This window comes from Falco peregrinus, chromosome 2 (genome assembly GCF_023634155.1).
Source record: "Falco peregrinus isolate bFalPer1 chromosome 2, bFalPer1.pri, whole genome shotgun sequence".
Classification (NCBI taxonomy): domain Eukaryota; kingdom Metazoa; phylum Chordata; class Aves; order Falconiformes; family Falconidae; genus Falco; species Falco peregrinus.
Genome location: NC_073722.1, coordinates 11,871,581 through 11,884,558, shown reverse-complemented (window position 1 = coordinate 11,884,558; position 12,978 = coordinate 11,871,581). Strand labels below are relative to the sequence as shown.

The window sequence follows — 12,978 nt, the reverse complement described above, 5'->3', positions numbered from 1 at the left end:
ATAACTGCATGCAGAATGCCATGTCACTTAATCAGAAAGTCTTTGTCTTACTGGTTTAGGTTGTCCCTAGCCATCATTGATTGCTTCTATCAGTCTATAGTATGGAATCTAACTACCACATAGATTAATATTTTTCTGTCCCTTACCTCCAGAAATGTGAATTTTTTAGTCGCTATACAAAGACTGTGATGAGCCATAGAGAATGGTGAAAGGGCATTGGCTTGTTAAGGAGAACAAGACCACAGCAGAGAGCAGGCGTAACGCAAGACTAAAGGAGATGGGGAAAAGGTTTGTTCTTGGCAATACACTTCTAAGTTCAGAGTAAAACTTGAGATTCTTGAATTTGTTCAAGCTGCAAACCACTCCTTTGCTGTCAGCAAGCATCTGTGAAATCCACTGGCAAAGCGTTTCACCTCCCTCTAGCGCTAGCTCACGTGAAGGATCACAGCCTGTTGCTGCTAGCAGCAATTCACCTAGCTGAAATGCTGGAGGCAAATGAAGTCCACCTAACAGCCTCAGTTTTACTCTTGCTCATGTTGGTGCCATTATAGAGTTTCAACTTTATTTCCATGCGCTTCTTAAAAACATAAGACAATTACTTTAACAGATCATTCAAACTGCAAGCTGGTACACAAAACCTGGAAAATCTGAAGGTGAAATACTTTAGCCAAGATTTCTTGTGCCTGTGTGGCAAGCTTTGATGATGTGATAAAATATTATTGTTTTTCTGGAAAAAAAACCACAAAGCCCCAACGAACCCAAACCAAGCCAAGAACTGAGGCTGTGCTTTTTTCCTACCTGTTGGTCTCTCTCCTTTCCTCTACCTCAAAAATTTTGAGCCAACTAGCCGACCCCAACTTCTGCTTTACCAGAGGGGTGGAGGGACACAGGGTTCCTATCAGCTGAGTGATGACAGAGGACATCAGTAGCTTATTTTGTCATGTTTGCCAGCAGATCAGCAAATGCACATATATGATGCAGCTGAGTAGTACTTCGGCAGGCATAATCAGCTACTGCAGATGCTGTTTCCTTTCTGCTGGGAGTTAGAGGGTAAAAGACTGAGCCAGCAGTGCCACAGGAGGAGAGCTCAGAGGGCACGGGCATGTACTGGGTGGGGGGAGATATGCAGGAACAGGAGGCATTTTGTGTGACAGGACATAGGAGCTAGTGCCGCTTGGTCTGCTGCCCATGGATTAACTCATTTCCACAGGGGGCTGTTCCTGTTGACACACAGACAGTTTTGCTCTCAGGAAAGGTATTTCGTGGTTGTACACTTTGCTCTTGCCCTGCTTGCCTGCTGCAGAAGATGGAAGGTGCACAGGATGATGGAAAGAAAGTCCACCCCAGAGCAATAGATACCAAACATCATTGTGGGTAACTGAATTCTCCTGCGTTCTGGTCTTTACTCCTTTGTGTGGGATGCTGCGGGAGATGTTGCTTCCTCCAGCTTTATTGGGATGGGAAGAAGGGTTAAAATGGGAGGTTTCTGTGCTGGAGTGCTTCCTGCCGTTTGCTTGAACTGCAGGTAGTTAAACAGGTTGTTGGAATGGCATGATTTGCTTCGTGGTTTAGCTATCTGCAAATATTCTCCAATTCCTCTTGAGGTTCTAGCAAACTCAAATGATGGCTTTAGCAAGCTCTGAAAGGCTGTTTGCAATTGATGTTCAACAGCTCCTGTACAACAAACAAATGGGAAGCTTCCATGGCACAGAAGACTCTTCTTCACGTGATCCGTTAGTTATTTGTATCAGCTTCATGTGTAGATTCAGCATCTCTTAATTACCTAAAAATCTTGCTCGTTTAGTGATAAATAGTTACCCTTATTTATACCTTCATGACTCAGTGATCTTTCAAAAGATGTATGTGCAAGCTCAGCTTATGCCCTAGGAAAAGTGTTATACATTGCTATAATTTCCTTGCTTCATCTCAGGAAGTATGGCTGCCTGTATTTTGTCTTCCCGGTTCAGCATTGACTGCAGTATGCAAACAAATTAAAGGGGAAAATACAGAGAATAAGTGGAAGAAGAGAGAGAGTAATATGAATCAAGATCGTATTTCTTTTTTTTTTCTTGCTGCAATTAAATTAAATTACTGAGGTCTGTGGATATTTGTTGATCACCTTCCCATAATGTGATGATTTTTTATTTTTTTTTCCTGGCTTCTTTCTTCCTGCATAAGGCTATCTTCTTTCTCAGTAGTTACTGGGAAATGCTATTTTCCAATGAGGGCTATTTGAGAATAATAGACTGGGCAACATGCACTCACATTACCAAGCAGAAGAGGGCACTAAATCAAAAGCTGTATGATTACTAAAACCCAGAACAGAGAAAGAATCCCCAATCTCCAAACCCTGGAGCTGTACAATACAGGAAGAAATGAATAATGTATGGTTTTTTTCACCAGAGAAAATCGCGTTGATTTTTTTATTATTATTTATTTAATTGTGATTTGGAGAAAATTAAAATCATACAGATTATTTTCATTCCACTGTTGTAGTAAGTGACTAGTTTCCAATGCAAAGTATTTGGTGCTGAGGCTGTTATAAATGAGAGGGGGCAAACCTGGAGGAACTGTTCAAGGCTTGACAGTTCTTGCCAATGGGAACATAATGAGGCTGGATGTGAATGTCTTTCTTTCCATTTAAATGATTAATGAAGTTCTATAAAATCGAAATCACTGCAGTCTTGTCCCTTTTCACTTACTACAAGTATCAGCAGTAGAAGGAGGTTACACGAAGTATTCGGTCCTGGTTATAAACAAAGAGAGAAGGGCTTTGAAGTGTTTCAAGTTGTTACTTTATGAGAAACACCTTAGCGGCTTAATTTCCACCTCCTGGCCAGTTTGCTTTCTGTGTGTCTCTTCTCAAACTCTTTGTCTTCTGTACCAGTACTGAGAGATCCTCACTCAGGCGCTGTCTGCCTGAAGGCATTTGATAATTGTGGAGCTTGGAAGTTCCTAAATGAAAAGTAGTTTCCAATGCTGAAATACTACACTATGAAAGATAAATTTGTCTTTAAGGACAATTATTTTAAAATTTTTCTTTAAAGCAAAACAGTTGAAAACAAACTAGATAGCCTCCAAAAGAAATTTCTTCTCACAAAACACCACAGTTTTCAAAGAGTTTTCCTGTATCAGAAGGGTCTTTCATAAGCATTCTGTTTTCTGCTACATCTAAATTAAGAAAATCAATGCCCCATGTACATCCCATGTATTTTTTGAGTAAAAATGAGGTGAAGTCCTCTTTCACGCTTATTCTAACTTACAATATTATAGAAAAGCGAATATGCTGTATTTTATGTTTCTATTTAAATATTTATTTTAAAAATATTTATTTAAAAATAACTGCTGTATTTTAAAGTACATCTAACATACAGCAACAGACTGATACAGACTTTCTTCCTTTATATCCGTGCAATTCCTTCTTTCTTAAAAGCAACACAAATTTATTAGAGGGTAAAATCCTGCTTGAAACAGGCTTGTTTCAGCATTGCATTGCTCTCCTGCTCTAATCACATAACTCCCACATAATTAGTGGCGTTGCAAACCCCGCAATGCTGAGGATCAGAAGCTTCCTGTGGTTACCTACTTTACAAGCAAAGTGGCATTGTAGTCTTAAGCAAAGGAGGGTGTGTATTTGTTTTTTGGTTTGAGGGGTTTTGTTTGTTTGTTTGTTTTCTTCTAACTTGTATGCCATTAAGGGGAAATTATCAAGGGGACAGAATGAATTCAGAAAAGATTAGGATTAGACATTCAATTTAAAGGACTTCACCCTAAAATATAAGCTGCTTAAGTAGCCTACAGCACGGATAAAATCAAGGGGTAGATAGGAAATTTGAGTTAAGCCAACACTAGCCATGTGTCTCCACAGCACAGAAACCTTGCATTCGGGGGCAACAAGAAGCCTGAAACTTTGCCTCAGCGCTGTCAGATCTGGAATTCTTCACAGCTGGAACATTTATTTGTCCTTGGCAATAGAAATATGTGAACTACCAGATCTATAGACCTCAAATTAGGTCCCATATCCCTGCAAAAATAACTCCAAAAGCTGGTGAGCATTTCTTGTGCATGCCAAGTTAACCTGACCACCAGTTTGGGGTCAGGAAGGTGTATTCCCCCCTGCCCTGTGTGCAGGAATGGCTGCGGGAGAAGGGATGCCTGCCCCTGTGAAGTGTGAATACCAGTTTGCTTTCTAGCATCGACTGGTTGTTTGACCAGGACCTTGCAGTGGCATGGATTTAAAGCACTGGTGCCACCTCCACTACTTCTCTGTCATATTTTTGTATCATCTGTACAAAGTATTATAGGACTTGGGGAAACACTGATCACTGTCACATATGAGACAGATATCCAGTGGCCCTTTCTGGACTCAGCATTTGTGATGTTGCTACCTGCACTTGCCTGGGACTGGTACTAAGATCTGTTTCAGTTATCAATAGTGTGTCAAAATAGCCTTCTCCATTCTGGATCCATCCAATTGGTCCACTGCAAAAAAAGCCCATTAGCAGGATAGAGGAAGAACTGGTCTCCTGACTTTCGTGTCTGCTCTGCACTGGGGGTGCAGCAACTGAAGGACAGGACACTGTCCAGACTGCTCCTGCTTCTTACGGTTCTGAGTGGTATTTTCCCACCAGTAATAATCTTTGAGCTCACAACTCACAATGCAATACTTTTTTTCCTGTGAGGGCTTGGTAGGGTCTCAGACATCATCTTACATAAAAGCAAGACCATTCAAATGTTTCAGAGTTGTGCTAGTAAAGTGATTGCTTTTGGGACAGATACATACAACAAAATATCCACCCCAAATAGCCCATCAGGAATTTCCTTCCTGCTGGCAGAGATGGCTTCAGCAATGTGTCAAGCAGCAGCCACTAACATCCTTTGTAACAGGCTGACAATGAATATCCTAGAATTGAACCGTTATGTTTAGCAAACATAGAGACTGGGGTTTGGATTTGATTTCTACATACTATCTTTATTTCGAATAATTTTATGCTTGGAAACTTCCTTGGAAACACTGAGTTCATAGGTTTACAATTAAATGGTAACGTGGTATGTATCTGAGGCCAAGCAGGGCTTCCATTAGGATGCCTTTTAAGCAATTTTAATGTGTGTCCTGCAGCATCATGTTTCCCGTTGCTATATACTAAGCAAGCTCTACTGTAATGCTTGGTTTACTATGGATTTGTGGTCTATATAGAAGTTCCTTTGTTGTCTTTATCTCTGTAATCCCAGCTGTATCCTCTGTGGTCCGTGTGATCCTTTTGCTGCTGCCCCATCAGGCCTTCCTCATGTCTTCTAATCCCATAGTGCCACTGGTTTGCCACTATATCTCAATATACTTCACATGCCTTCTTTTTTAGCAGGGGAGAAAGCAAATCCACTAAGAAAAGCATTGCTGTAGCATATCAATACATCAACTGGCTGCTGTGGGTCAGCATAAAAAATAGCTGCTTTCTGGTGGGAAAACGCACTGGTGTTGGTCTTGCCTCCTCTGATACTTTCATTCTTGAAACTTGTAGGAACTAGTCTTTAAGATCTCTACCTTTTTATAAAATTGAGCTGAAATTGGCAAATAATGTCAAAGGAAAAGGAATGACAGAGAGGTGGAGGGACACATAGGTAGCCAGGTCTCAGTAAAGCTTGTTTCCTTAGGCTAAAATGTAGGTTAATTTAGTGATGTTGAAACACTGCACAGCAAAAATGGGATGTTTGTCTATGACTCTATAAGCACAGTATGGAGTCTATTAAAAGTTCACATAAAAAAGAAAAAAACCCACCCACCCAATCAAAAGTAGTGACATTTTTATTCTAGAAATTATTGATAGCTTTTATTGTTTCTCTATCTCTAGAGGTTTCGCAAAAATAGTCCGTATGTTCTGCAAGTTTATCCTAGGAAGGAAAAAAACCTAATTACACCTGTAGAGTTAATGCTACTTCATTAATAATGATTTACAGAATGGACTGACTGACATAAGGGTCATGGGACCCTCACTCCCTTATTTCTTCTGGGTCATTTCTGCCAGGTCATACTTCTGAGTCTGAGCCAGTGTAACTTTCCCCTTTCATTTGAACAACCAAAGGCAGTAAGCTCAGCATATAGAATTAGATAGGCTACAGTATTTTGAGGACCAACATTTAAGAAGCAATGTGGACTGCAGCTTTCTATATGCAGAAGGGACATAGAAGCATCTGTTGAACTGCTGACCCCACGTTACCACACAGCAGTATCCCAGCAATAGCAGTTTTGAATTGACTGCAGGTCTACCTCATGAGTGGGTGAAAAGGGCCACCTTTTCCGTTTGCTACTTTTTTTCATATGTATAGCTGCATCACATAACTTCAAAAACCATCCAGCTGGACTGATCCAAATCCTGAAGTGGCTCTGCTTTTTTGATATTGAACTAATATTTTTCAGCAGAGCTTTCCAGCTAGCTTAAGGTAAACCAAAAAGAGCTGTTCCTAAGAGAAATAACAATTTTCCACATGAAATGTTAATCTAGTTTCATTAAAAAGACCCCAAACCAAACAAAAATAAGAAGCAGCAGAGAAAGAAATGAGGATGCCATTGTGATGCTCTCAAACCGGTGCTGTTTTTCTCTGCAGAGCAACACAGGTTTCTCAGAGCACACTCAGAGAGCACTTGCCATGACTCCCTCGCAGAGAGATGCTGCTGAACTTCCACAGAAATGTCAGCACAGAAGAAGTGAGAACTGGGAGCCGTGTAAATAAACTAGGTTAAGGGAGGCAGAAACTCTTGTCCTGTGGCATCAAAACAGACAGTGGAGAAAAACTGAATAAACTGAGGACTGCATAGGCCTGGTGGCAGGAAAACAAACATATGCATTATAGAAGGGGCTACTTAAAATCTATCTTCAGAACACCCCTAAGTGGTGGCCATGTCACCTCATGCCCAGTGACTCCATGAAGGAGTTACTGAGGTGTATAGAGTGGCTGTGGTTTATATGGCCTTTGTTCAGCTGACAGTGGGCCTATGTTTTGAAAGAAGCTGTCCGCTCTTCTCTGTAAAAAAGATTTTGGCAAGAGGTTTTCTTTTTCTGAATTTTCACTTGGACACATGGAAAGAAGAAGAAGAAAATAAACAAAACTAAAAGCCAAGTCAGGACTAGTGAAGCACTAAAGATCAAACTGACAGCACCTAGGTCTGCGGGGCTGCAAAATAGCTGGTACTGGGGGCTAAAACTCCCACCTAGCTAGACTTATTTCCAGTTTATAACAAGGTAATTTTTGCCAGGAACCCTGTAATCTTTTCCTCCCAGTATCTCACGCTGATCTTAGCTTAGTCTTTTTTTTCATTTATTTTATATTGTCAGCTGCTATTGCCAATCTAAGCTCAAGGCCTATAAAATATGAACTTCCATCATGCACTGCCCATGAGATTTTAACTTTACACCTTTGTTGATACAATTTTCATGCTAGAACATTAAAATAATTACATTTTCTACCCTGCAAACACTGAGCACTATAGTTCCTAGCAGCAACATGAATGTTAGCTATATTATTAATAAGTTGTATTTTATCCCCCATGTAGTTTGAAACTTCCTTTTAAAGACAAACAAAAGATCTAAAAGTGGTATCGCTCATCTTTTAAAGAGCAGACAGACAACTGAAATTTTATGTTGCTTAATGTAAACTAGTAGCAAATTCTGTCATTAACAACATCCAAGTGTATGCCCTATTAAATGTCTGGCAGGCTTAGTGCATAAACCTCGATTTTGCTATGATGTGTGCTTCATTACAAAGTGACAGCTAAGTTTAACTTAACACCTCAGTAGTGGCCACTTACGTAAGAGGCTGCTGGTAGCGCCATCTATTACTAATCTTGCCTGACACGTTTTTGAAAAGGAAAGAATCTCCAGTGTTTGCATGCTTCAGGGCACAGGCTTGATATTTTTAGGGCTACCTTTATTGTCGGGGAGATGTTTGTGCCATCCCTGGGGAAAATAATTGCCTGCGTTACATGCAATTTGTACATAACCTGTAAAAGCCACTCAGATTCTAAGGCCTAAAGACCCTTGGAAGATCTTATTTCCTTAAGAGAGGAAGGTGATGCCCTGAAGATGTAGGGAAAATAAATATCCAGTTCAAATGCTTAAGGAACAAGAACCAAACCTGTAGAGCATGGATGGTGATAAGCCTGAGGCAGAAACTGAGCGTTAGAAATCAGACTCTGTAGAGGAGATGGCATGCCAAGGGAACAGTCCATGCAGACGGTCAGATAGTAACCGAGATGTAGCAGAGAAATGCTTTCACACTGGTGAAGGTGAGGAGCATGTGTGTGCGATTGCGTACTGTCTGTGTACCATCTGCGCACCGCTGCTCAGTGCTGGGAGGGCTGCTGTTATAAAGGAGTATGTCAGACTTCTAGAGCGTACAGGCACAAGGGGGCCCAAATGGGTTTGAACAGAAAACCTTCAGTCTAGAGTTCATTTTGAGCAAATGGCTTTGCAATGTTGAAAGTCTCCTTGGCAATGTGGGGTTTTTAGTCTGTAAAGAAAATGGAATGCCTCCTATTCAGCTAAAGCTCTTCTGTTTATTTCTGTGAAAAGCAGAGAAGGGTATAATGGTTAAAGGCCAGTATTTGTAAAGGAGAAGACCAATTCTGTCCTCAACCTCTCAGACCAGGCCAGACCAAGACAGTCTTGACAGGTATTTAGTTTGCAAGTCGACTCTGACGACGATGTATCTCACGTCGACAAGGGAATAACAAATGCTGTATGATGAATTTGGCTATTTCCAAAAGCTATGCGCTGTAAAAGAGATAGCTGTGATTGAAGAAAACTTGAAACTGACATTTCAGCATTGCCCCTGCAAGTCACTGGCTGAAATCAGTTCTGTACGCCCGAGGCTCCACAGCTGCTCAAGCAGACGGGCAGCTCATTTTCTTACGTACCAAAATCAACTACAGGAAAAAAATGACGCCTCCTGGGGCTGTACGCAAACGCTGGAAGGGCTTTCCGAGAGAAAGCAGACAGCTGTTCACCCCTGCCTGACACAGGGCTGCGGCTGAGGGCCACCGACACCCCGTCTGCCAGAGCTCTCCCCTCAGCCTCACTCCCTGCCTCCCGCAGGCTGGCTCCCTTCAGCTCAGCGCACGACGACGCGAACCACCTTTCACCAGAAGGCGGGAGGGCAGATGGGCAGGGCGGGCAGGGCAGGGGGCAGGGGAGGCAGGGCGGGCAGGGCAGGAGGCAGGGCGGGCAGGGCAGGCAGGGCGGGCAGGGCGGGAGGCAGAGGAGGCAGAGGGGGCAGAGGGGGCAGAGGGGGCAGAGGGGGCAGGGCGGGCAGGGCGGGGGGCAGGGGAGGCAGAGGAGGCAGGGCGGGCAGGGCAGGAGGCAGAGGAGGCAGGGCAGGCAGGGCGGGCAGGGCAGGCAGGGCGGGCAGGGCAGGCAGAGGGGGCAGAGGGGGCAGGGCAGGCAGAGGGGCCAGAGGGGGCAGAGGGGGCAGAGGGGGCGGGGCAGGGCAGGCAGAGGGGGCAGGGCGGGCAGGGCAGGCAGGGCAGGCAGGGCGGGCAGGGCGGGAGGCAGAGGGGGCAGAGGGGGCAGGGCAGGCAGAGGGGCCAGAGGGGGCAGGGCGGGCAGAGGGGGCAGGGCAGGCAGAGGGGGCAGGGCGGGAGGGCACGCTGCCGCCACGGCGCTGCCGGCCGCTCCCCGAGGGGAGCCTCGCGCCCCAGGCAGAGCAGCGGCCGCGGCGCGTCCCTGCGCAGGCGCGAGGCGGGCGCGCATGCCCGCAGCGCCCCCGCGCGCCGGGCGGCGCGAGCATGTGCAGAGGCGGCGGCGCGGCGGGGGGGGCCGGGGCCGGGCAGGTTGCGCCCGCCCCTCCCGCCGCGGGGCGGCCCTGGCCCTGGCCCTGGCTCCGGCGCTGACGCTGCCCGGGCGGCGCCCACCGCCTCCCGCTCCTGCTGCCGGTCCGGGCGGGCGACGCTACGCGGCCTCCGGGCGTGCGGGCACGGTAAGGGCGCGGCGCCGGCGCCGGCTCCGGCTCCTGCCGCCGCGGCGGGCGGGACGGGCGCTGACAGGCGGCCCGCGGAGGGGGCGAGCGGGCGGCCGGCCCGCGAGGGGGCGGCGGGGCACGGGGCCGTCCCGTCCCGGGGGCGGCCGCCGGGGTGCACCGGGCGGCCTGGGGGTGGCGGGTCCGGGGGCTGCTCCGCCGCTCCCCTCCCACCCCCCGGCCGCACTTTCGGTTTCGCGCGGGGCCGGGTGCGGCGGAGCGGCCGTGGGGCCGGGGCCGCCCCGCTCCACCACCCCCACCCCCCCGCCGTGCTCCCCGCCCGGGCTGCCGCCCCGCCGGCGGAGGGGGCGTCGGGGGGCGCTGGGCGGCTCCCGGCGGCTGTCAGTGTAAACACAGCCCCGAGGCGGCCGCGGCCTGGCGGGCCGGGCCCCGCAGCCCCTCCCGGGCGGCGGCGGGAGCGGGGAGGCGGCCGGGGCAGCGCCGCGGGGGCAGCGCCTTGTTTACACAGGGCGGCGGGAGAACATGGCAGCCCGGCGCGCTGGCCACTCGCTGTCATGCGTGCTCGCCCCCCCGTGCGGGCGGGGGGATCGCCCCGCCGGGCCTGCCCAGCCCCCTGCGCTGCGCTCGGGCGTATTTTTAATTGTCCCTTACCCTGCCCGTAAAATGCCGTACTGGGCCAGCTTGGTGTGCTGTGCATCTGTCAGCTTTTTGGATGGGTTTCCTTCCCCCCCCCAGTTCAATTTCTCATTCTGCGTGCCCCTTCCCTGATGGCTAGTCTCTGTCGTGCTCCTAGTGACTTTTTTATTATTATTATTTTAACCATTTAACTTCTTCAGCAAAGGTGGCCAAACCTTACTGACTGTCAGCATAAAAGCAATCGGTTTGTGAGGCAGGTTCTCCGTCCGCTGAGCTCATCTCCTGTTGTGCTTTGAAGTTGTCCGTCTGCTGAGCGCTGATAATTATTCACCTGTGCTACAGTTTAATCATAAAGCTTTTCAGCGCTCATTAGTGTATATATATGCATCAGGCTTCGAGGGCTTCCTAGTTAGTCAAGACAAACAGGGTGAAACGAAGCTGAGCCAGGGATGGGGATACGAATGTTGGAGAATTCTTGAGATTCGTAAGACCAGTGCTTTAACAGTAAAATTTCAGAGCAGTTCAGGTATTTCTGTGGCCTCAAAAATGTAGAAATAGCAAGTTGGCATGTTTTGTGCTGTAACTTTGAAGTGAGGGAGAAGTGTGGGCACCGCTGATTTGGGGAAAGCTCGGAGAATATCAGAGTTTTGGTTCGCTTTACAGAAATGTCTGTTATCCGGGTATGTTGAAAACCCCGTATTGTTGAATGAGAAGGGGTGTCGTGGAGCCAGCTATGCTATTGAGTACTGCAGGGGAGATCTGAGTCAGTGCCTGTTAGCACAAAACTTTATTTCAAGGATCTGAAAGAAATTAAATGTAAGTGTACAAAACTGTGTGTAATGGGTCTGACCCGAGATCCTCTTCCCTTTCCCTTCACTCCGTCTCTGACAGTGGGAAAGGATCAGTTGCTTTAGGAAAAGTTCTGGGAACTGGATGGTTATGCTGTATGGTGCCTTCAGTGACATTACTCTTTCCATCCCTCAGGTTTCCGTAATACCTGGTTCGGAAGGTCCCTAAGCTTCAGGCTCTCTGTGCATCCTTGTGTTTAATAGTTGTATAAGCCATTCAGGGACTTTACCTCTATAAATTGTATAAGCTGTCTTAAATTGTATAACTTACTCTTTTGACCTTTAGAATATCCTATGAAAATGAATTGCATATTTTGTGTTGCACTACTTCCGTTTGTGTGTTGTGTTGGGTTTTTTTTTGTGTTGTTTTTTTTTTAAATCCGCATCCTCACCATTTAATTTCATGTGTCTGCTCTTTTATTATGTAAAATGATGAATAATTGCTTCCTACTCTGGCTTGTGGGGGTGTGGAAATGGATGTTAAGGACAAACAATTGACACACTGGAAAGAGAAGTACTGGTACAAAGTCAGGGTATGTGTATGAGGATTCGGGCAGAGGGAAGAGAAGGTTTCAGGAGATCTTTAAATAGAGAGCAGTGGGAAGAGAGCCTGCTAATAGGATGAAATACGGGAAGGTCCAGAAGAAGCCTGCTGAAGCCACACAGCTTTTTGCAGAACGTTAATAGTCTTTAAGTTATTATAAGCTTATATGTTTTGGGGCTCATCAGCTTTAGATATAGAGGTTTCAGAGCAAACTTTAGATGGTCAGATTATCAAATTAAACACGTATGGAAGGAATTCCTCTAGATTCTTTCTGAATTTGGCGCATCATTAATTTGATCCACGGTAATAATTTCTGTGTGTTCAACAATAAAATTATTACCTTGTTGTATGGAACCTTCTGAAGTATGATGATGGCCTGGACTACTTGCTTTGACAATTCTTCATTTTGATTTCCTTTTCTATAACTTTGTGATAGCTATAATGTATAAGGTATTGTAAATTGCAGGGACTGTGTGTGTTGTTCCCTCAACCTTGCGGATGTAAAGATTTATTTTATCATCTTTTTGAGTATACCCCACCCTCTTCAGCTGTTCACAAGTTTACTTTTTTTCATTCAGTCAGCTTTTTCAGTAACTTAATTTTTCAGTTTTTAGATTTGTTCTGAGGGTTTTTTAAAGAAACCAAAACCACGACCAGAGTTTGCAGTTTCTTCTGCACATGCCAGTGTGAATCAGTTAGGCAGAGCTGTTAAAATTATCTGGGAAAATATCTTTAAAAAGGCCTTTCAGTTGACATAAAATTGGTGTCCGGAGTGTGCTATGGTTTGTATGTATCAGAGCGATGGTGACATTTACTGGTATGTTTGAGGTGCTGCCTATGAAAGACCACCTTTGTACCCTTAGGGAGCCTTGTTACAGTTAATGGGATCCTGCAGTGATCTTGGCTGGTGTAATTCTGCACGTACAACTAATTTCATTTTCAAGCAGACTTCCTTAACTTTTTTTTTTTTTTTTTGATTAA

The 12,978-nt window shown here is 45.9% G+C and overlaps 1 protein-coding gene across 3 annotated transcripts in view; it reads left to right on the top strand.

Moving 5' to 3' along the window:
* The first annotated feature begins 9,795 nt into the window (after positions 1-9,795).
* The window catches only part of ELF2 (E74 like ETS transcription factor 2), a 39,434-nt gene continuing 36,251 nt past the window's right edge, over positions 9,796-12,978 (top strand). Inside the window, exon 1 of one of the 3 annotated variants that reach the window (XM_055795047.1) lies at positions 9,796-9,969. The gene's annotated coding sequence lies outside the window, so the exon portion shown is untranslated. The remainder of the gene's footprint in view (positions 9,970-12,978) is intronic. The other 2 variants (XM_055795046.1, XM_055795050.1) reach the window with 2 other exon arrangements.